This window comes from Canis aureus, chromosome 15 (assembly GCF_053574225.1).
Source record: "Canis aureus isolate CA01 chromosome 15, VMU_Caureus_v.1.0, whole genome shotgun sequence".
In the NCBI taxonomy this organism is placed as follows: domain Eukaryota; kingdom Metazoa; phylum Chordata; class Mammalia; order Carnivora; family Canidae; genus Canis; species Canis aureus.
The window spans coordinates 36748681-36771965 of NC_135625.1; the positions used below are offsets into that span (position 1 = coordinate 36748681).

At 38.2% G+C, this 23285-nt stretch overlaps 1 pseudogene; it reads right to left on the minus strand.

Moving 5' to 3' along the window:
• Positions 1 to 13011: 13011 nt before the first annotated feature.
• Positions 13012 to 14067, minus strand: LOC144284003 (L-lactate dehydrogenase B chain-like; annotated as a pseudogene).
• Positions 14068 to 23285: the final 9218 nt, after the last annotated feature.

Consider the following 23285-nt stretch of genomic DNA (forward strand, 5'->3'; position numbering starts at 1 on the left):
TGCTTATGATCTGTGTGATTTGACTGTGTTGTTGAACTTCAGAGCCCTCATTGCCAACATACTATTTATTTTATAACATTGTGGAGTTTCAGCAGGGTGGCTATGTAAAGTGCTGAGTATAATAAGCACTTAAAAACTGCAAGTTATTATTGATCTTAATAATCATATTTTTTAAAGATTTTATTTATTTATTCATGAGAGACACAGAGAGAGGCAGAGACATAGGCAGAGGGAAAAAAAGCAGGCTCCCTGTTGGGGACCTGATACAGGACTCGATCCCAGGACCCCAGGATCACGACCTCAGCCAAAGGCAGATGCTCAACCACTGAGCCACCAAGATGCCCCTTAATAATTATATTTTTATTATCAATAGGACCTAATTTACATCTGAATAGACCGATTCCTGGACCAGAACCAATAAACTTTTAAAAGATGGCAATAGAATAAGCTTTGTTAAGGTGGACACCATATTTTTTTGTTATGAATGATTAGTGAATATATTATAACATGCTGCAGGAGACAGTTCTTTTAGTTCTCACATAAACTTAGCTGGAAGCTGGGATATTAGAGACCAAGAGGAAGCTGGCTTATCGTTACTTCCTGTAAATAGAAAGCATGGGGGTAGTACTGGGAACCAGAAGCTTGACAAGAGCAGAATCAGACAGGTTAGTGCTAGGAAACTTCTTAAGGGTTTTTCTAATCGATTTTGCGGCGGCCGGGGGGGGGAGGGGGGGGTTGTAACCAAGGAAAACTCTGAACCTGAGCTAAAAGATGTCCATAAAATTCCACTGCTATTTCATGATGTAGATGAGGATTAGAACTCAAATCTCAAGATCTTCCATCATTCTTCCCTTTTTACCCATTTTGTCTATTATTCTAGTGCTTTCTAAGTTTAGCACATCTAAGTCAAATTATTTACACTCTTGCAGCTTTACTTTATATGTCTTACCTTTCCAAATGTTATATACCTCATCTATTCTATGAAGACTTAGGGCCTGTCTGTGGGGATCAGTTTATCACCAAGAACAGCCCTGAGATGAAACCAGTCCCAGTGAGAGACATTGGAAAAGGAGAAATCACAAGAAGCCTTGGCATAAGCGACCAGGTCATTTCCACCACAAATTCCAATGAAATTACATCATCCATTCTCACATACAGAAAGACTTTGGAAAATAACTAAAGCAGATATACTTGAGAGGTTTCAGTACGTCCATTCATTCTCCAACACCAAACATATAGGAGATGTTTGTTTTGATTTAATGTGAAAACGAGAAGTGGGAGCACAGATCAAGTATCATTTATTTAGAAAATGAAGACAAATTTAAAACATTTTGTTATTAATTGATAGCTTACAAATTAATTTTCCAAATCCTGTATCATCTGTTCCTCAATTCCTGTGAGGGAGGCAGTGCTTTCTCCAATTAGGGAGGCTCAGTGATTTACTGAAAATTACATGGATCCAAAGTTAGGAATCTAGCACCTAAAGGATGGTTTGACTCCTAGCATGGTGTTCTTTCTAACACAGCACTACCTAATTGCCCCCAAATTATTTGGGGGGTGCTCTGTCTTCTGGAATGATAAAGAAATAAACTTAAATATGTGTGGGGCTTTGAGATTCTAGGACAGGATTTTCCTGCAGCACTTTGAACATAAACTGTATAGACAGAATGCAAAGAGGAAACCGCACTGGAAAAAGAATCTTAAAAGGTCAACTGGTTTGAGAGGGCAGTCAAGGGAAGCCATCTCAATTTTAGTGTGGTCTTGATATATGGATCTAAACACAATCTGAAAAGACTAACCTAATATCTTGCTGACCCAGAGTTGACCCAAACTCAATCCTAACTTGCAAAAGAAGGAAAAGCTGAAGTTGAAGTTTTGAGGCCATCAATCTTATAACGTATCATCGATGGAAAACATCAGCAAACTATCCAAGAAAAGAATTACAGATCAAAAGTGAAGGAAAAGAAATAAGGAGCAGGCATATTTTAGGTGAACATAAAAAAGAAGTGTGAGTTTAAATATGATAAAGACCTCTTACATTGGCAAAAATTTTCTGTAAAAGAACTGCTTACATACACATACACATACACATACATGCATACATGGTAACTTCCTTGTTTCATTTAACCTGGAAAATCAGTACAGAAAAAAAGATGGAATATTGAGGAATGACCAACCATTTCTTTCTTTTTTTTTTTTTTAATTTATTTATGATAGTCACACAGAGAGAGAGAGAGGCAGAGACACAGGCAGAAGGAGAAGCAGGCTCCATGCACCGGTGCCCAACGTGGGATTCGATCCCGGGTCTCCAGGATCGCGCCCTGGGCCAAAGGCAGGCGCTAAACAACTGCGCCACCCAGGGATCCCTGACCAACCATTTCTTATAAGGAATTTAAAAGTACAAAATGTGACAAACTGTGTTAGAGTTTTGCAGAGAAATAGAACCAATAGAATATATGCATGTATTATATATGTATGTGTGTGTGCATCTGCATGTGTGTGTGTGTATACAGGTGCACAAAGAGAATGAGAAAAGAGAGGAGAAGGAGATTTGATTTATTATAAGGAATTGGCTCACTGGCTTATGTGACTATACAAGCTGGCAAATCCCAAGACTTGCGAGGTGAATTGGCAAGCTTAAGAACCAGGAGAGTTCATCTTTTGATGGACACCGAGGCTCCTTCCACAGTTTAGCTATTGTGGACATTGCTGCTATAAACATCGGGGTGCAGGTGTCCCGGTGTTTCATTGCATCTGTATCTTTGGGGTAAATCCCCAGCAGTGCAATTGCCAGGTCGTAGGGCAGTTCTATTTTTAACTCTTTGAGGAACCTCTACACAGTTTTCCAGAGTGGCTGCACCAGTTCACATTCCCACCAACAGTACAAGAGGGTTCCCCTTTCTCCACATCCTCTCCAACATTTGTTGTTTCCTGCCTTGTTAATTTTCCCCATTCTCACTGGTGTGAGGTGGTATCTCATTGTGGTTTTGATTTGTATTTCCCTGTATTTCCCTGATGGCAAGTGATGCGGAGCATTTTCTCATGTGCTTGTTGGCCATGTCTATGTCTTCCTCTGTGAGATTTCTGTTCATGTCTTTTGCCCATTCCATGATTGGATTGTTTGTTTCTTTGCTGTTGAGTTTAATAAGTTCTTTATAGATCTTGGATACTAGCCCTTTATCTGATATGTCATTTGCAAATATCTTCTCCCATTCTGTAGGTTGTCTTTTAGTTTTGTTGACGGTATCTTTTGTTGTGCAAAAGCTTCTTATCTTGATGAAGTCCCAATAGTTCATTTTTGCTTTTGTTTCCCTTGCTTTCATGGATATATCTTGCAAGAAGTTACTATGGCCAAGTTCAAAAAGGGTGTTGCCTGTGTTCTCCTCTAGGATTTTGATGGAATCTTGTCTCACATTTAGATCTTTCATCCATTTTGAGTTTATATTTGTGTATGGTGAAAGGGAGTGGTCTAGTTTCATTCTTCTGCATGTGGATGTCCAATTTTCCCAGCACCATTTATTGAAGAGACTTTTTTTCCAGTGGATAGTCTTTCCTCCTTTATTGAATATTAGTTGACCATAAAGTTGAGGGTCCACTTCTGGATTCTCTATTCTGTTCCATTGATCTATGTATACAATGGAATATCACTCAGCCATTAGAAACGATAAATACCCACCATTTGCTTTGATGTGGATGGAACTGGAGGGTATTATGTTGAGTGAAATAAGTCAATCGGAGAAGGACAAACAATTTATGGTCTCATTCATTTGGGGAATATAAAAAATAGTGAAAGGGAATAAAGGGGAATGGAGAAAAAATGAGTGGGAAATATCAGAAAGGGAAACAGAACATGAGAGATTCCTAACTCTGGGAAATGAACTAGGGGTGGGGGAAGGGGAGGTGGGCGGGGGGGGCAGTGAGGGTGACTGGGTGATGGGCACTGAGGGGGGCACTTGATGGGATGAGCACTGGGGGTTATTCTATTGTTGGTAAATTGAACACCAATACAAAATAAATTTATAAATAAAAATAAATAAATACAAATAAATAAATAAATTTAGAAAAAAAGAAAGAAAGAACCAGGAGATTTGATGGTTTAGTTACACTTAGAAGGCTAGCAGGCTAGAAAATGAGAAGAACTTATTTGACTACTTGGGGAAAGGTGAGCCTTCTTGTTCTATTCAGGTGTTCACCTGATTTATGAGTCCCACCCACATTGAAGAGGATAGCAGTTTTACTCAGACCCCCAATTTAAATGCTAATATCACCCAAAAATACCCTTCAGAAATATTTGACCAAATATCTGAGTACTCTGTGGCCCAGTCATGTTGATACATAAAATTAATCATCATAGTGACTAGAAGTAAAGAGACCAACATTATACCAAATCCATAGAATTTAAGTGACCGTGACTCTTTGGTGTCATTTCCTTTTGGAAAAAAAAAATATGCTCATTATAGTATTGTGGTAAAAATATTTATATGATGCTTTTAATTCAAATGTGTTTGCAAAGGATAAAAACCTCCAAGAAGAGAAATCCAAAATTAAATTTAGGTTATGTGAAAGATCAAGTAAGTATGAATACAGTTTGTGTTAACCTACAGTAAAAAACAAACACAGGGTAAAGTTTTCTTCACCCCAGTTAGTCTTGACGCACATATTTGGAGGGTTTTATATTATCAGAGAAGTGTGTATGTGTGTGTGTGTGTGTATCAAAATTGACACTTGCATTGTTTCTTGACTATTCCTCCACCAGCAGATGAGGTAAACATAAAGTAGAATCTAGGATTTATTGATCTTTAGAAAAGTCTTAGAAAAAGTCTTGATTTTCTTGGGAAACACACTGAATTCTAAAAGACTGGTAGAGAATATCTGATTCATTGTCTGTAATTAGCATTTTTTAAGAGAAACTGAACAGGTAAAAAATCAAAACAAACAAACATGTAACTGTAAGTTTTGAGAGCTTATTTTTAAACTCCTGACATAATACACACACATGTTTTCTGATATTTTCTCTCATATTTTCTATTTCACACAATTAGAAATGAATGTACTCACCATCAAATACCTAATATGAATGCAATAATAGATAGTTACATTTCCAAACACTTTTAGATCCATTAATGTATTTGATCCTTACAAAATGTCTCTGATAGATTAGGTGTCTTAACTCCAGTTCACAGATGAAAAAATTGAGGCACAGGGCAGGATAGTGACTTTGCTAATATGACACAGAAATTGAGAGTCAGATCTGGAAAGGAATTAGACTTTCTATCATTTATACCACAATACCATCCGTTTCCCATGAGTCCTCTATAGATCCATGCTTTCTTTCCCCATAATTTCTATATATATCACTCCAAGGTTTTGGAGAGATATTTTTTATAAGAGGAGGTTATCTATGCATTTTTTTCCTGTTTCCTATTTTCTGTAAGCTAAACAACTCAATTATATCTGGATCAGAGGGACTGCCGTTTTCTAGCTGTCTGGACTCTTCCTGCTGCCCTGTGCCTGAGATGAAAGCCTGATGCATTTGCCCAGATCTTCTATTGCTTAAGCAATGAAGAAAACATTATCCTAATCACACTCAATGTGTGCTATCTCCGGGCACAGCTATCATGCATTCCTTCCAAGCTCAGCCATTAAGGAGTCTTACCAATAAGAGAGCCCAACAAGAGCTGCAATACCAGACATTTGCCCTCTCACAACATCCATTTTAGCTTTCCTACTAATTCTGGGAAAGGCAGCCTGTCGGGCAAGGCTTCACAGTCCATAACTCTCCCTTTATTGTCACTTCCCTCCCTCTCCCCTAGAGGGTCAGTTTGTGAGCCAACTCCAGAGCACAGCCCATGAAGCAAAAGCTTAAGTATGGCTCAGAGTCAGCCTCTTTATCATGTGAGCCCAGAGAATGTGAGCAAAAGCAAGCCTCTGAAGGACAGATCTGCTTTGGCAACTGGTCCACCAGTGAAGATGCCTGTAGCAAAAGCAATTGGTATCAGAGACTAAAATGGCACACTGTTCTGGCTGCCTCCAAAAACAGCAGCTTAGAGTCATCTCCTCTTGCTTACTAAACTAATTGAAAATAATTGTTAGATGCCTTTGAAGTTCACACTATTGACCTGCTATGGATGGGGTTGGAGTTTTCAAAAGTGGGAATGAATGATGAGAATGCCAGATATGTATTAAAACCTTGGTTTAAAAAATGCATGCACTTCTATTAACTCGATGGTATAAGGGCAACAATATGGGTTCTCCATCTGAGCTCTCTATTCAAATCCCAGCTCTGCTCCTCACTAGTTATAGTTACCAGAACAAATTATTAATGCTCTTTAAACTCAAGTTTCTCAAGTTTCTCTATAAATTGGAGCATAATCATGCCTATCTTCCTAAGTCATTGTTTGGATTTATATCTATATATAATTTAAGTGTTATATATAATTCACACACTTCATGGAATATATAGATTTTCTCTCATTACAAGGTGGCTATTAGTAGTTAATCACAAATGCCATGTGATTTAGAATCATTATCATTTAGCAATGAGAACACTGAAGCTCCGATTTCAGTGACTTTCCCCATAACGCAAAAATGAAAAGGAAAAAAGCCATGACCCAAATATATCACTTAAACATGTAAACGATTACTTCTGTCATTCTGGAAATTCAGAAACTACATACATAACAAAAAATTAAAAGGCCTGCAGTAAAACCTTCGCTTTACCTTAGTTTCCCCTCCCCTCCCCGAGTTGCATAAGATTTTAATTCTTGATTGAATGTCCTACTATTAAAGAGGTACATTAGAGAATGGTGCTGTAATTGGTCTTGAATAGTAGCAGAAGAAGGAAAATCTGGGGGCAAGGCCATAGGAATAAAATACATCCCACATTCACTTAAATTACTTCATAGAGTAGCTTAAGATAAGTGAATGAAGAGATGGCTCTTGACTGAGAAAAAAAGTGTAAAAAACTAAACACATCTGCCCATGATATGTGGTTCATCTATCTGAATCAGTAGGAGGAAACACACAAATTAGATAGGGCTAGAAATAGTCATTTGCATAAGTGTACCTCAGGCCTAGTTAGGTTTTGTACAGCCTTGTTAACCAACCCTTGACAAGCTGGTATAAGACAGGCTGTAATGACACTATTAGACTCTTATGATATACTTTCTGAACAGTTAAACCCTCTCAGCATATCAAGATGGCTATTTCTGGAGAGAATCAAGGCAGGATCCAGTGGGCTAACAGAAATTATTTCTTAGATTCTTTCCTTCTCAGTTCTTATCATGGCTATGCTGTCATACTGCAGCCTTGTCCTTTTATATCTGAGGATAATATGATCCTTCATGATATGGCAGATTCTGTTTGAAGTGCTTTATATTCTCACAACTATCCTAGGTGGTAATACTAACGTTATCCCCAGAATGAAATGATGAAAGTGAAGCACAGAGAGGTTAAGCAATTTGCCTAGTATCACACAGTGATGAAAACGATGGTATGTGGGCAGGTAGTCTAGTCCTAGAGCACATTCTTGCATACAAGATGATGTTTCCCATGCCAATTCTTGAGCAATCTATGGTCAAAGACTCATTTTATAGACTGTATCCAAATACTTTTACAAGCTACACTAAAAATCAATTAGTACAAAAATGAAATTGAAACAATATCTAAAATAGAATTCCAACTTTTAAATTATCATGAGTCTCAACATGCATAAAATTACTGTGAAAATTGCTGTAAGTTTCTAAATACTTGATTAGTGCTGACTTTCACTTCTTTATGGCCCACGGCCCATGGCCATCCCCTAACCACACTTTGAGTAGCACTGCTCTAGGCTTGGGTGGCTAACAGGGACTGGGAACATTCTGTGTCATTGAAATGAATGATGTCAGCTTCTGTACAACAAGGCCGACTCTGATGCCAAGAACCCCGAGGTCTGTGTTCTTTAATTGACTCAATTAACCAGTCCATATACCTTAATTGAGAAATTAACAGATGGAAGGATCCTTTAGAACTGAAATTAGGATTTATTTTATGCCAGATCAAAGAGAGCTGACTCTTCTAGTGGATTAATGTATAAAACATATATTGCATTATCTCTCTTTCTGTAAGAACTAGCAATCCTCTTTCCCCTTATTGTTCCTGTGTCTTGGTATGAATTTCCTATTTCCTCCAATTTTCTCATGACCAAAAGTATTTGGTCCACTTCCTGAAAACTACTAGGTATTCAATAAATGTATGTGATTGAAAATCCACCTTTATTTCAGCAAATACTATTTGGATTAAATCTCTAGATATGGATGATACCATAGGGGTACTATATGAGTCTGAAATTGTGATATGCTCCCTATCTGGGTGCTTAGTACTAAAGGGAAAATATTGTGAACAAACAACCTCAGGAATGGTTTATTCAAATGAAGTAGAGGAGATGAAGAAGGAAAGAGTTAAACCCAAAAGTGTTTACCACTTTGCTTTATTAAAAAAATTCAAATATTTTAATATCTACACTATAAACTTAATGTTCTTGTTATTATAACTTGGAGGCTTTAAGTAGTGCATGATTGCTCCCACAATAAAGACTGTCTTCATAATGAAGTTTTGTATAAATGTCTTTAAATCAAGAGTGCCAAGACTCATGTTAGTCTTCAAAAATACAACTAGTTATTATTTTTCTAATAGTTCATAAATATGAGTCACACATAATGAGAGCATGCAGTCTATTACCTGCGGAAATCAATAAATCAATCTCAGCACCTATTCAATGCTGAGAACTTTCCTAGGTACTACTGGATAAGTATGGGGAGGGGGCAAAGAAAGAATATAAAACAGAGTTCTGCTCAGGTGGAATCTCATTTAGTTGGGAACACACGGAACAGTGAGGCAGTTATCCTCTTCCTTTTGCATAGCAGGGCTGCCTTCCAGCCCCCACAGCCACCTACTCTGCAAGCCTTGTAAAAGCAGATGAGAGAATGCCTAGTCTTTCATTAAATGTTGCCTTGTTCGGTCCCTCTGCAGGGCTTGAGGGGATCAGATCACAGGTAAATGCTGTACAAGCATTGCCAGTATCTTTTCTGTTTCTTACTATCAGAGTTTTAAACCTTAGGAAACTTTAGAGATCTTTAGCCTAACTTCTCTCCAAGAGAAGAGAGGACTTTGAATCAGCTTCTGGAAGATACGGTACACCGACCTCTCCTCTCTTCATTGCCCTCCCTGCTAACGTAGAGTCCTAATGTAATGTTAGGATGCTGATGGGTTTATAAAACACTGCAGTCTACATTATTCTCCCCAGCCCACACCAGATTCAAACCATAAACTTCATGTCCTTTTGGAGTTAGTCTTTAAGCTAGCCTATGTATGAGAGTCATAACAATCTCACCCTGTTTCCCATCACCATTAAAACAATTGAAAAAAATTCAGTCTCTTGGAAAAATAGGTACAATTCTGAACCTTCCCTTCTCTCAAAGGAATGCAAGTATTCCTCTCTAGGTTTTCTTTCTGAGGCATTTAGCTTTGTCTTTTTAGCTTATCTTCTGTTTAGAACAGATTTTCTCCTATCGTCTATGTAGACACCTCATACTTCTTTTTTTTTTCTTTTAATTTTTATTTATTTATGATAGGCACACAGTGAGAGAGAGAGAGGCAGAGACACAGGCAGAGAGAGAAGCAGGCTCCATGCACCGGGAGCCCGACGTGGGGATTCGATCCCGGGTCTCCAGGATCGCGCCCTGGGCCAAAGGCAGGCGCTAAACCGCTGCGCCACCCAGGGATCCCGACAGCTCATACTTCAAGCCAGTCTAAGCCATCCTGTTCTTGATATGATGATGTCCCTAAAGAAGAGCAGGGACAAAGAATGTGTGCTGTACTGTGATGACAGAACAGGAGAATTACACAAATGGTCATCTCACAACAAATACTTTAATGTCTTGACATCAAAGAAGAAGGGAGAGAGGTTCCTCCCGGTAAAGCTGGTTAGAGAAGGAATTACCCAGGATAAGGACTGTCCTGTGGTAAAATGTAAAGTCTCAAATCTTAGTGAGTATACCCCAAAATAGCTTATTTTTCCCTCTGTGAAGTTAAGTTGAGAGTCCCTGCAATTCCCTGCCAAGTAAAGACTCAGGGATCCAGACTCTTGCTACTCTATGGCAGCAGCAGCAGCACCCAGGGGCAGCCTTGTTCAGAGTCCAGGAAAAACTTCAGACCTAATAACCTGAGGCATCCATGAACGTAATGAATTAACTTCTCTCTTATGCATAGAAGGCATCTACTAACTCTGTGCCATCCTGAGAAGAAATCAGGAAATAGTGGCACAAATAATTCTTTATGGCCTGAACTTGCTCACAGAACCTCAGATGTGAAAGACTGTTAGGATCTCCTTGGAGTCTTCCACTAGATCCTCTGTATCCTACCATCGAAGAGAGAAGAATGTCAAGAACTGCTTGTTACATTTGTGAAATGCTAGGGAGTGAGGTAAAATGCTTTCACCCTCTTTCCATTGGCCAGAAAGCTCCTGCTTATTTTCAAGAAGTCCAGAAAATGGAATTTTCCTGAGTGCCCATAAGGAGGAAATATTTTTGGTTTTGAGCATCTAGCCAGTCTCTTCCGTAGGAGCTACAAAGGCAGTTTTGTAAGGCTTTATCTGACACATGGTTTCTTCCCAGTGGATCATTGACCTAATTTATATAATACACTTTAAATGATGCCTGGAACATACTGGTGCTGGACGGCTTTATTATGATTACCATCATCGCATCAATGGTGTTCTTACATTATGACATCAACAATGCAATCTGTATGAGAGATGCTCTTCAGTCTCTTTCCTTGAGAAAAAAGGGAAGGGAGTTCCTGCAGGTCCCATTTAGCTCTCCTTAATCAATCCGTGGCCCCAGAATCGTTCACCAGTTTCTTAATTCTCAACTGAGAACACAGGGAGGGCCTGTCTCCAGGATAAGGGTGTCACTCCACCAAGGAAGGTGCTCTGGCAGCTTGAAGCCTTGAGTAGCTGTGACAACAGAGGTCTCAGCCAGAACCTCAACAGCAAACACCAAGAGCTGGGACTCCAGACAGGGAGCATAGGGCCCTCTGGACAAGCTGCTGAGTGGAGGTGCTTGGCATAGCCTCAGGCAGACCAGGGTGTAAGGGAGAAGCCTCAGAGGATACCAGAATAAGTGATGCTGTGTAGTATGCCTCCCAACCAAACCTCCCCCAATGTTCTTCCCATTCCCTGGGACCTGTGGTAAAGGTTTTGTTTAGCTCTTCACAGCCCATGCAACTTCATTGTCCCACTAAAATTATCTAATTCCCCAAGGGAGCCTTTCCTACAAGCTTTAGTGCACTCTGGTTAACGCCCCAAACCTTCCATCTCAAGTGCCAGCCATGTGCTACTAACTACTGAGCAGGGACCTCCCAGGGCAACACAGAATAGCTTTTTATTGCTTATTGTTCTCAACAACCCCCTATCCCTTCCCACCATAAAGAAATATAAATCTACATCTTTACCAGTCCAAGCCTGAAAGGTAGAAAGAATAGAGACAATGATTGTGTCACTTTACTGGAATTATCTTGCACTATTTTTTTTTCCTCTAAGGGTTTTAATTACTCTGTTGTCATGGGTTCAGCTAAGACTTCAGGTTCCCACTTTATAGGAGAATGAAGTCTATGAAGAAATGGTTTATAATCCACTTTCCACAGAGAAAAGACCCTGGGTATGTTTATGGACAGCAGGCATCTTCCTGGACATTTGTAGGTGTGTTTCTGCCTGGGAGACAAATGTGATGGTCTGTTTCCTGTGACAGCTGCAATTTCTTCGATGGACTGTTTTTCACCCCAGTCTCTCATTAAAATTGTACTCATCCTTCAAGACCCAAAGGCAAATACTCTTCTACCTTCTTTCCCCACCCCTCTTATAACTTTCATGGTACTTTTATCTCTTACCTTGAGGGGACCTGAACCCCCATGATATTAGGAAGTTTCCAGGAAGAAGACTTGTATCTGATTCATTTCCGTCTACCTCTTAGTGATGAACACAAATTAAAAGCCTAATAAATATTTTGAGCTGACTGCAGCTCGTGTCAGCAATATGGCCTGAAATGAGAGTGAACAATCAGATCCAGAATGTAGATTTATCACAGGATAAAAAGTAAATTTGAAAGACGGTTCTAGGATGCATGAGAAATTCAAATGGAATTGTATTTCATCTTCGTGAAGTGAATGCATTCTCTTCAAAAGAGCAAAATTACAAATTTCTACAGTGAAATATTTGCTTAAGTATCAACATTAACACATGAATGTTTATTTTTGTCTCTCTCTCCTTAATTTATCCAAATCATCTGATCAGTCCTATTCTATAGATTATTAGTAAGAGATAAGGATTTTACCTATAATGGTGCCTAAAGATTACCAGGAGGATAAAATAAGACACAAATAGGAGGCATCATGGATGGTGCATATGGCCTTTTAAGAGGAATGAGACAAATACAAACATAACAGCAATGCACAACAGGATATAATAAATGTCATACGAAGGATTTAAACAAAAAGTTAAAAGGGGTCAGAGAGAGGACAATCGCATCTGTTTGGATGAATCAGGTAAAAGATCCTATTAGTGGCTTCTGAAGAGACCTTACTATAGGAAAGAATTTGTCTACAAAATAAAGTGATTGGAAATAAAGAACAGCCACCAAGAAGGGAAGCACGGAGCGAAAAGACTTTAGTCAATCAAAAGAAGTTTTATGACAAAGGCATCTTGTCAATTTATTTCATATTCTTGAATCTATAGCCTTCCCTTTTTTTTTTACACTACAATAATTAATTTTATTTGTTCAAGACTCATATTGCAAGCATTAAACCAAGCATGGTCTTTGATCCTGTGAGCCCAGATTCACATATTTAGGAAGATAAAAGCAAACCGCGATCCATGTATATGGATGAAAAACTAAAGGCTCACAGTTAATCACATCATGGCTTTAAATTTCTACAGCCTAAAAAAAAAAAAAAAGAAAAAAAAAGAAAAAATTTCTACAGCCTAGAAGCCAGAAGTCACAGATCTTTTAGGTCTTTCTGGATATCCCACAGGGTATCTGCACTTTTCTTGAGCTGGGCAACCTCATCATCCTTCAGCTTCTAATTGATCACACTGGTTAAGCCCCGAGCATTCAGAATACATGGAAGACTCGGGAAGACTTCGTTCTCAATACCATATATGCCCTTCACCATTGTGGACACTGGATGAATCTTGGAGAGATTTTTCAACATGGATTCAATGAGATCAGCCACACTTAATCCAATAGCCCAGTTGGAATATCCTTTTAGCTTGATGACTTCATAGGCACTTTCAACCACCATCTTATACTTCCTTCCAATTTTCACTGTTGTTGTCTGTTCCCATTTCTGGATTCAGTTCCTGAAGAGAAACACGTGCCACATTCACTCAACTCCACACAGCCACACTTGAGTCGCCATGTTCTCTCAAAATCCATCCGTGGCAGCTGCTGGGATGAATGCCAAGTTTTTCAGCCATAAAATAGCAAAATCTAGCAGAATCCAGATTACACCCACTTCCAATCACACGGTGCTTGGGTAGTCCATTTAGTTTCCAGGTAACATGTGTAAGAATATCCACTGAGTTGGAAACCACAATTATGATACAATCAGGACTGTACTTGACTATCTGAGGAATAATGAATTAGAAGACATTAACATTCCTTTGCACCAGATTGAGGCGGCTCTCTCCCTCCTGCTGGCGGACTCCTGCAGTCACCACCACAATCTTAGAATTGGCAGGCACAGAGTAATCTTTATCTGCCACAATTTTAGGTGTCTGTAGAAATAAGCTCCCATGCTGTAGATCCATCATTTCTCCTTTGAGTTTATCTTCTAAAACATCCACAAGGGCAAGTTCATCAGCCAGAGATTTTCCCAGAATGCTGATGGCACATGCCATACCAACTTGTCCAACACCCACTACAGTGATCTTATTGGTTGGGATCGCGGCCTCTTCTTCTGCAACTGGTGCAATCAGTTTTTCCTTAAGAGTTGCCATTTTGCCCCAAGACCAGAGGCTGTAAGAGTTGCGTGAAGACCAGGTTAGCTGCGTCTATAGCCTTCCTTTAGCTTTATTCAAATAGTACTGCCTTTAATTATTTCAGTGTGAGACTGTGAGGTGTGTGTGTGTGTGTGTGTGCATTAGAGGCACTGTGATGCCTTTTACGGTTTTAATCTAAACCTGGCCCTGCCCAGAAATCCTTGGTTTCAAGAATATTTCCTGGGTTTTTGCCTCATTTACTGGTTCCCACCATCTCTATCTTGATATTTTCCTTGTTTTTGACTAACCCTGTTCGTCTCTGCCTCAGTCTTCACTGTGATTTGGGGGTGAACACTGTTTGGTGTGCTCCCAGACTTGACTTCCAGCTTTTCCTTCGGGTTTTGTCTCTTGGTCTCATCTCCTCGATCCACTGTCATCCTAAGCTGAGAAACCAGGAACATCACATGCTAGTTACATATCGAATACCAATTAATATGGCAAAGATAACTTTCAGAACATGTTAACTGAGAATTAAAATTCTTCTCTTGATGTAATCAAAATTTCCCTGCATAAAACAAACATTTTGATGATACAACTAGATGTGTCTTCCATACATAACCAAATCTTCCTTGTACTGACCCTATTATATTAAAGAGATGGAATGAAAGTGAGGTAAAAAAAATATTAATTTTTACAATGGAAATGTAAGCAGAACTACAGTTTGTGATTATTTCCCAGTTGATTCTCAGTTCTCCAATGTCTGGCATCAGGAACACAGAAGCATTATGAAACCATTTCTAATAGACTGTGATATGTTCTAAATCCATGCCAATCCTGCCCTCTATCACAGCTGTGCTTTTTAGCATGCATGTCTGATTCATTTGTATTTGGTCTTCTTTGCAACCGGAACTTAAATATTAATTAATCATGATGATGATGGTACATTATAATTATTAAAAAATACAGAAAACACAGCAGCCACCTACGGAAATTCTATTTCTTCCCCAACTGCTCCTTCCCTCAGGCCATACAGCCTACTGCCTCGCCATCTGTTAGCGCCCCCTTTCTTCATGCCTCATCCTTTTGTCCTTGTTCCAGGCTCCTCTACCTTCATTCTTTGCCAGACATTTAACATGAGGCCCTCACAAAAAAAAAAAAAAAAAAAAAACAAGTTTAGGAGAGAAGATAAATTCTGCAATTTCATAAAAGTGGTTGTTGTTTTCTGCACTTAGCTAAAAAAATTAATTTTCTCTGTGCACCCACATCAGTGTTGTCTGCTTTAGCAGATAAGCTTCTTGGGAGCAGGGACCATGTTTTTCTTAATTAAGTACAGGCTTTTTTAAAGCTTTTCATCCTGGACCAAGGTCTCAAGGTCCCTATAGGTGCTCAATAAATATTAAACACAGGCAATCATTGTCTAATGGCATTTATTAAGCATCCCCTTGCACATACTGCTGCTCAGAGAAAAGTTCAACAGTCAGAAGGCCTGCTAGGAATTGATGCTGAAAAATGGATAGCACTAATGCAATGTTGCACTGAATTGATAAAATTAAGGAGACATTTTACATTGTGTTCATACAGACAAAGAATCAACATCCTTTTCTTAAGTAAATACAGTCTTTACTTGGTTAGCTTTCAATCAAATCAGCTATCATTTGCATACTGAGTGGCCACTCCTATGACGAGTTCTAAGAAATATAGAGCATGCTCCGTACCTAAATAAGAGATCTCACAACTTATTCATAAATAATAAATAAGTTCCTATATTTATAAATAAGTCCACTGCTTACATAAATGCTGTGACATCATACATTCATAAAAGTCACATGAATAGATGGTTTGCATGGAGGTTAGGGTTTGAGTGGCCTTAGGGAAACGTTGAGTAGATTTCTGCAAGCATCCTTTAATAGACCTAAACATACTTTTTAAAAAATACCAGTTAAAATTCTCCAAATCTACAACTGAGAATGTCAATGAGATACCCACCACCTCATCCCACCACCCACCATCTGCATCATCATTTTAAACTGTAACTATTAAATGAGGTCATTCCTGATCATTTCCTTTCAAAGACAGGAACCTGGGATGCCTGGGTGGCTCAGCGGTTGAGTGCCTGCCTTCGGCTCAGGGTGTGATCCTGGAATCCTGGGATCGAGTCCTGCATCGGGCTCCCTGCATGGAGCCTGCTTCTCTCTCTGCCTGTGTCTCTGCCTCTCTTTCTCTCTGTCTCTCTCATGAATAAATAAATAAAATCTTACAAAAAAAAAGACAGGAACCACAAAATTCATTTGGGCCAGAGTGGCATTAGCTTCTGAAGTGACTCTGGCACTTCATTAATGGAAAAAAACTATTTATGTAGTATTGTATGCTTTAAATCACTAAACAACCAAGATGTCACTAATAAAGTAATAATAACTCATGTCTAAAAAACATTTCCTATTGGGTTATGATTTTCCAGATACATAGGATAAGTGAGGACATCTTGCTCAGATATTTTCCCAATTCTTTGATATATTGATTGATTGTTAGAAATTAACAAAGCATTTATTCATTCACTTATTCAGTTACTTACTGAGCACATGCTGTATGTCCTGCAGTGTCCTTTGTACTGTGTATACATTACTGAACAAAATAGGGACCATCTTTGCTTCGATAGAGTTTTCACTCTACTCAGGCAAGTAAAGCAAGAAGCGGAACTGGGATTGCAGTTTTAAAGAGAGTGGTCAGAGAAGTCCTCGCTGAGAAAGTGACATTAATTTGAAAACAACAAGGGAGCTAGCCACATGAACACTAAGAGGACAATGTTCCAAGATGAAGCAAATGTCTGTAATAGAGGGGCTGCCTGGCACATTTGAAGAACTCACTGCAAGAACCCGTTGAGACCAGGGCAGAGTAAGTAAAAGTGTAAATAACAGAGTCAGTAGAAGAGGTTAGTAAGGAGAGCTGTATGAGTGTGTGTGTATGTGTGTGTGTGTGTGTGTCTGTGTGTGCAGGGCAGACACTATGAGAAGATGGGGACACACCCTATGCCTATGTGGCACTTTGGCCTTTACTCTGGGTGGAAGGGAAGGCCTTTGGAGGGCTTTGCTTAGAGGTAGGATATAAGCTTACTTGGGGTTTCACCCAATCAATCAGGTTGTTGTGTCAAAAATATACTTTAGAAAGACCAAGGCGGAAGTAGGGAGATGTATTAGGACAGTACGGAAACTATTCATATGATAAATGACGTTGACAAGGGCAAGGGTAGGAGCAGTGGATGTGCTAAGAAGTTATGACTATTTATATCTATTCTGAAGATAGAGCTAACAGTATTTGCTGATGAGAGAGACAGAAAGATCAAAGCATCGGAAATGACTCCACATTTTTTGGCCCAAGAAACTAAAAGAATCAATTGCCATTCAATAAAATGGGGAGATGAAAGAGGAGCAGTCTTTGGTGGAAAGGTCGAGGCCTCCATATTGGAAATACTCAAGTAGTATATATCAAAAAGAAGATGCCAGGTGGACATATTGAGTCTGGAATAAAAGGAAGAGGTACAGCCTGGAATTATAAACTTGGTGCTGGTAGCAAATATATAATATGTCAAGCCATGAGGCTTGGTAAAATCACCAGAAAAGTGAGTGCTAACAGGAAATAAGTTCAACATTATAAAAGATAGATGTGGTTGGGTGACATATTATTGAGACTGTACTCAATTTCCTCAACTGGGATAGAAGCCAGTTAACATGAATTCTACAAATTTTAGCATAGTGCAGTCTGATTTATTTTACATATTGATAACTCACTATCCAAATAATTTATATAAAAATTGCTCTTTATGGCATTTTCTTAACTTGGAGGGAAATTATACAATAAGTAGGCACAAAATAAGGTTTTAGTCTAAAGTAAGGAGGGATCAGCTTGATTGTGAAATTTCAAATTAAACACCAGAATTACAAAAAGGTTCCCATTGCATCTGGAAGGATATAACTATAATCATCCTACAAAAGACCTATTTCTACTCCATCTTATTTTGTATGGGCAGATTAACATATACAAAGTAGATGTATAATTAGATATCATAATAGATGTAGCTTGACCAGAAAGTTTCAAAACAGCAGCTAGCTAGTTGGAAAAATTGTTTTTATAACTATTGCCAGCATATAACCCTGAATTGCTAAGGCGTCTCTATGGATTTTTGTCCTTATTTGAATCATGCAGTCCCTCTATAGAGAGTCCCCTTAATTAAAATCTATTTTATGTAAGTAACTGGAAAGAGATCCTGGGGATGCAGGAAATAAAATTAAAATTCTTTCTTCATTATACATATGTTTCTATGGGCAAAGGCATGTGTATCTACCACTCCCTTATATACATACATAGATTTTTTTTTTTTTTAGGCAAAATAGTGGCTCATCTGAAAGCAGTTCAGAGAAAATATTTGGCATCAACAACCTGCACTTTGGACTCTTCACTTCTAGTTATACTGGGTAAGATTAATTATATTCTAGAAAAAATCTTAGATTTCTCTATTATTACATTGACTTAGTTTTTTCTTCCTCTTTTTCTTTTCTTTTTTACTTTGTTTCAAATCTAGTACAGCTTTTAAATGAAAAAGTGTGTAGTGTTAACATTTTACCAGGACAGGCTTGCACAGTGTGAGCTCAGTTACAGAGAGACTATCAAGACAGCAAGCATGGGTACTAGATCCCTTTCCATCTCCCAAGCTAAAAGCTAACAGAATTTTCTCTCACTGGTATTGCTTTATAGGAACAGACTAAAGACATAGTAAAATCAATAATGCCATTTGTGAAGCAGTAGTAAATGCTAGGCTGAGCACAATCTTTGGAAGGGAAAATGAGAATTAAATTCTGACTTGGTCTCTTACATCTTATGTGCCTGAACAAGTTACTCAAACTTCATGAATGTCAATCTCCTCATCTGGAAACCAGAAAGACTATTGGTAAACTTAAATAAGCAATATATAGATGTATATGAAGTGCTCCAGAAAGAGTAGGTAGTCACTCCCTCAATTTATAACACACTTCATTCAAATTTGAGCATTCTTAAAAGATATACATTGTGACAAAATTATTGTTTGTATTTGTGAAGTTTCAATGGTAGAATGTTTCTATTTATCATCTTATTGCAATGTGTGCATTAACAGTACCAAAGAATTATTGAGTTTTACATTTGGATTTCTATATTTAGTTTGAAATATTTTCAGAAAAATTACACTATGATGCTGCATTAAAAGAAAAACTCATTTATATGCAGAGGAGCAAAGAAACAGATCTTATGGTATAAATTCATGATAGAAAAATGCACTTGACAGGACATGAAAAGAGAAGACACCCACAAGTAAGAAAAGCTATGTGTCCTTGTCATTGAGACACATGCAAAATGACTGCCTGTCACATGTCAGGCAAAGCAATTAAAAGCTGTAGAAATTACCAAATATCTTGGAATAGATCATAGGCTTTCAAAGTCAGGAGGTTATATGAACAAGTCATGACTCATGAAAAATTATCATTCAGATGCTGAACATCTATCTTCAAATGCTTTCCAACTGACTCTCAAGAGAGTCTGTGTTTAAATTCTATAGAAATTTAATTCAATCAAGGAAAAAACAAAACTAATGTGACATCAAGTCTTAAAGTATCCTATCATGGCTAAAGGATGGCTAGAAGTCAAGGACTATGATAAGCCAAGTATCGTATTGATATTATACTTTCTTGTAGAGGATCAAATGTGATTTAAAAATAAACTCTGAATACAAAGAGATCTGAGACAAAAGTTTGTTGTACACCTGTGGAAGAAGGTATAATTGCATTGGTAAATGCATACTATTTTTGTTGGTTGAATAAAAGAAATACAATTTCTTTCTACAAACAAAAGTTGCTATAATGCTATCAAATGTAGTAATTTAAAAATAATATAAATGATTTCCATAAGGAATAATAAAAAATTATATTTTTCTTTCTAAATGGTTAAGTATTTTCAATATATTTAGAAACTATTTCTATGAGACAGGTAAGAATATGTCATATTATTTTATAGGTAAGAAGGTAGACACAGACATGTTCCATGGCTTTGTTCTTATTTTAGTTATCTATTACATAACAAATTATCTCAAAATACATCAACTTAAAACAACATTATCTAGGGGCTCTTAGATGGCTCAGTTGGTTAAGTGTCCAACTCTTGATTTCAGCTCAGGTCATAAACTCAGTGTTGTGAGATCAAGCTTTGCAATGTGCTCTGCACTGGATATGGGGCCTGCTTAAGATTCTGTCTCCCTCTTCCCCTGCCCCTCTGCACACTCCACCAGTCTCTCTCTAAAACAACAACAACAACAACAAACATTATCTTACAGAGCTTCTGCAGTTCAGGAATCCAAGAAGGTTTAGCTAGATGATTCTGCTTCAGAGTCTGTCCTGAAGTGGTAGCCTAGCTGTCAGCCAAGTCTGTGCATCTCTAAAGCCCCTACGTGAGCTAGTAGGCTGGTGTATTTATTGCTGGGGTAACAATTCACTTTCAAGGTCATTCAATGGCCATGACTATTAACAAAAGGCCTCAATTCTCTCCCATTAGAGATTCTTCATGAGACTTCTCACCATATTTCATCCAGACTAAGTGAGAGAGCAAGAGAACAAGAGCAAAACAAAAGCTGTAGTGTCTTTTATAATTTTAGAAAAGAAATACCATCACTTTTCCCATATTGAATTGATCACACAGACCAAACCTGGTAGAATGTGGAAAAAGACTATACAAATGGTTGACTATCAAGAGGCGGGATCACTCCAAGATCATCTTGGAGAATAGTCACTGCAGTTAGTGTACCATGATTGATGACAAAGCTGGATTCTAGGGTGCCAAATCTACTCTAAGATACAAGAAGAAGAAAATTCTATTTAGAAACTAAATAACTCGGGAGAACCCTGGGTGGCTCAGCAGTTTAGCGCCTGCCTTTGGCCCAGGGCGTGATCTTGGAGTCCTGGGTTCAAGTCCCATGTCGGGCTCCCTGCATGGAGCCTGCTTCTCCCTCTGCCTGTGTCTTTGCCTCTCTCTGTCTCTCATGAATAAATAAATAAAATCTTAAAAAAAAAAAAAAGAAACTAAATAACTCCTCAAGAAACTAAATAACTCCTCTGCATCCTAAAGGCTAAAAGATTTAGAATCATCTGATTTACTTCTCTTGTTTGTTTGTTTTGATGACAATTAGAGTTAATAATTTGGTGACATTCACCAGGAATTTGTTTGAAAGAATGATACAATAATTCAGCCATGCAGATGTCCATGCACATGCCTGGGCATATACAATGGGAAAGGAATCATAATGGATAATGCTCCCTATAACATGCTAAACTGTAAGCATGCGTACTAAGTGCTCCTAGCCGAGCAGTGTGGAGCAGGAGGTAAAAGGAGAGCACTAGAACTTTTGACATGGAAGATGCTAGATGGATTTGGAAAGTCTGTTTCTAGCCTGTGATTTTAGTAACTCCAATCTGTGTAATACCTCCAGAAAAATTCTGATAGACAGTTGTCTAATTTTCAAAGAAAATTTCAGAATAATATGAATAATATGATTGTTTACAACTCAGGGTAAAAGAGTTCCAGTAGCAATAGCTGCTGAAAATTCCAGTGTACTTACAGCAATTGTTAATGGTACATAGTTTTAAACTAAAGAACAGTGCTGATCCTCCATACGAGTAGGCTCCTTTGAGAATGTCTCTGTGGCTCCTACCTCTCCTCTCATATTTTTGCCTCAATTTATTCAGAATCCATCCTTCTTTTATAACTTATTTCATAAATTCAGAATTAAGACAGAATTCTTGTGCCTTCACTAGGGGATGATAGCTATTATATTGGCTAGAATCTCAGTTTCATCAACTGAATCAAATCAATTAGATATTAGAGCATCTATATTAGAGAACTTTTTTCAGATTTTTATGGGGTTATTAGAGCTTCAGTGGGTCCATGAAGCCCCAAAGAGATACATACATCCTCTCAGATAATTTTGGTACCTCCAACCCTTTCTCCCCAATTGCAGTAACATTGTTTCTAGCTTGAAAACCTTCATACAAATAGGAGATGTTCTTATCTAGCCAACTTTCTTATAGGTACCCTTTTCTAATATCAGTGGGATTGAAGAGAATCTAACCAGATTGGCCCAGTCAAGTTGATTCACTAAATTTTCAAGCTATCTCTCCTTCTTAAAATTCCAATTGAAAAAGCAGAATAAATAAAAAAAATAAGAATAAATTCATGGTAATCCTGGAAGAATGAAAAAAATGCTATTTCCAGGCTGAAATAGTGATTTCTAAAATATATGAACATATTCTATGGAATGAAAGCTAACAGAACAAAGAAACTAAGAAGTATATACAAATGAACAGCAAATTCTCCAGAAGGAGATATGTCTTCCTAGCAGAAACTTATAAGGACTCAGTTAGTGGGATACAATTAAAAAAAAAAAAAAATGGGCCATGGGCTAGTAGGCTGGTGTATTTATCAGCATTTGCTGGGGCAACAAACACATCTAAAACTTTATTGGCTTTCAGTAATCAATGTTAATCTCTTGATCTTGTCTATGAAGGTTGGCTATGAGAGCTTTGATTGAGGTGAGAGTTAGGTTCAGTTTCTTTCCAAATGTTTCATTCCAGGACCCAGGCTAAAGAAGCACATCTTCTCTGGAGTATCCTGTTTCCATTGTCAAAGCCTGGGGCACAATAAGGTGAGTGGTGGCATACAATATTTCAACACCTCTGTTTGGAACTGGGGCAGATTCCTTTTGTCAAAGTAAGTCACACGATCAAGCCCAAAATCAATGGGACAGCAAGTATAATCCAATCCACAGGGGGTGGGGGTGGGAGAACAGTGTATGTATTTAAATAAGATCCACTCGTTTTCCTTTTTAATCACAAATATTCACTTGATACAAAATACAAAAAACGGTCACCTTCTCCTCAATGAAGAAGCCCCAAATTACCTTTCAAACATGCCATCAAGCCCCAGATCCCTTTTAGTGATTGCAGATATTGGTCCTCTTGATCCAGAGACCTTTGACCTAGAATGACAGGTTATCTCCTCCCACAACACCCAACATGGAACACATACATTCAGGAAGGGTAAGAATGGAAGACATGTGGCAGTCACTGATTCATAGCAATTCTGAAATCCAGCAGGACAAACTTTGCAAGGTCTCTCATCCAAGTGGTAAAAAAAAACTAATTAGGTACCAGTCTTACCCCTGGGATTAACCCTTATTCCATTCTTCATTGGCTCT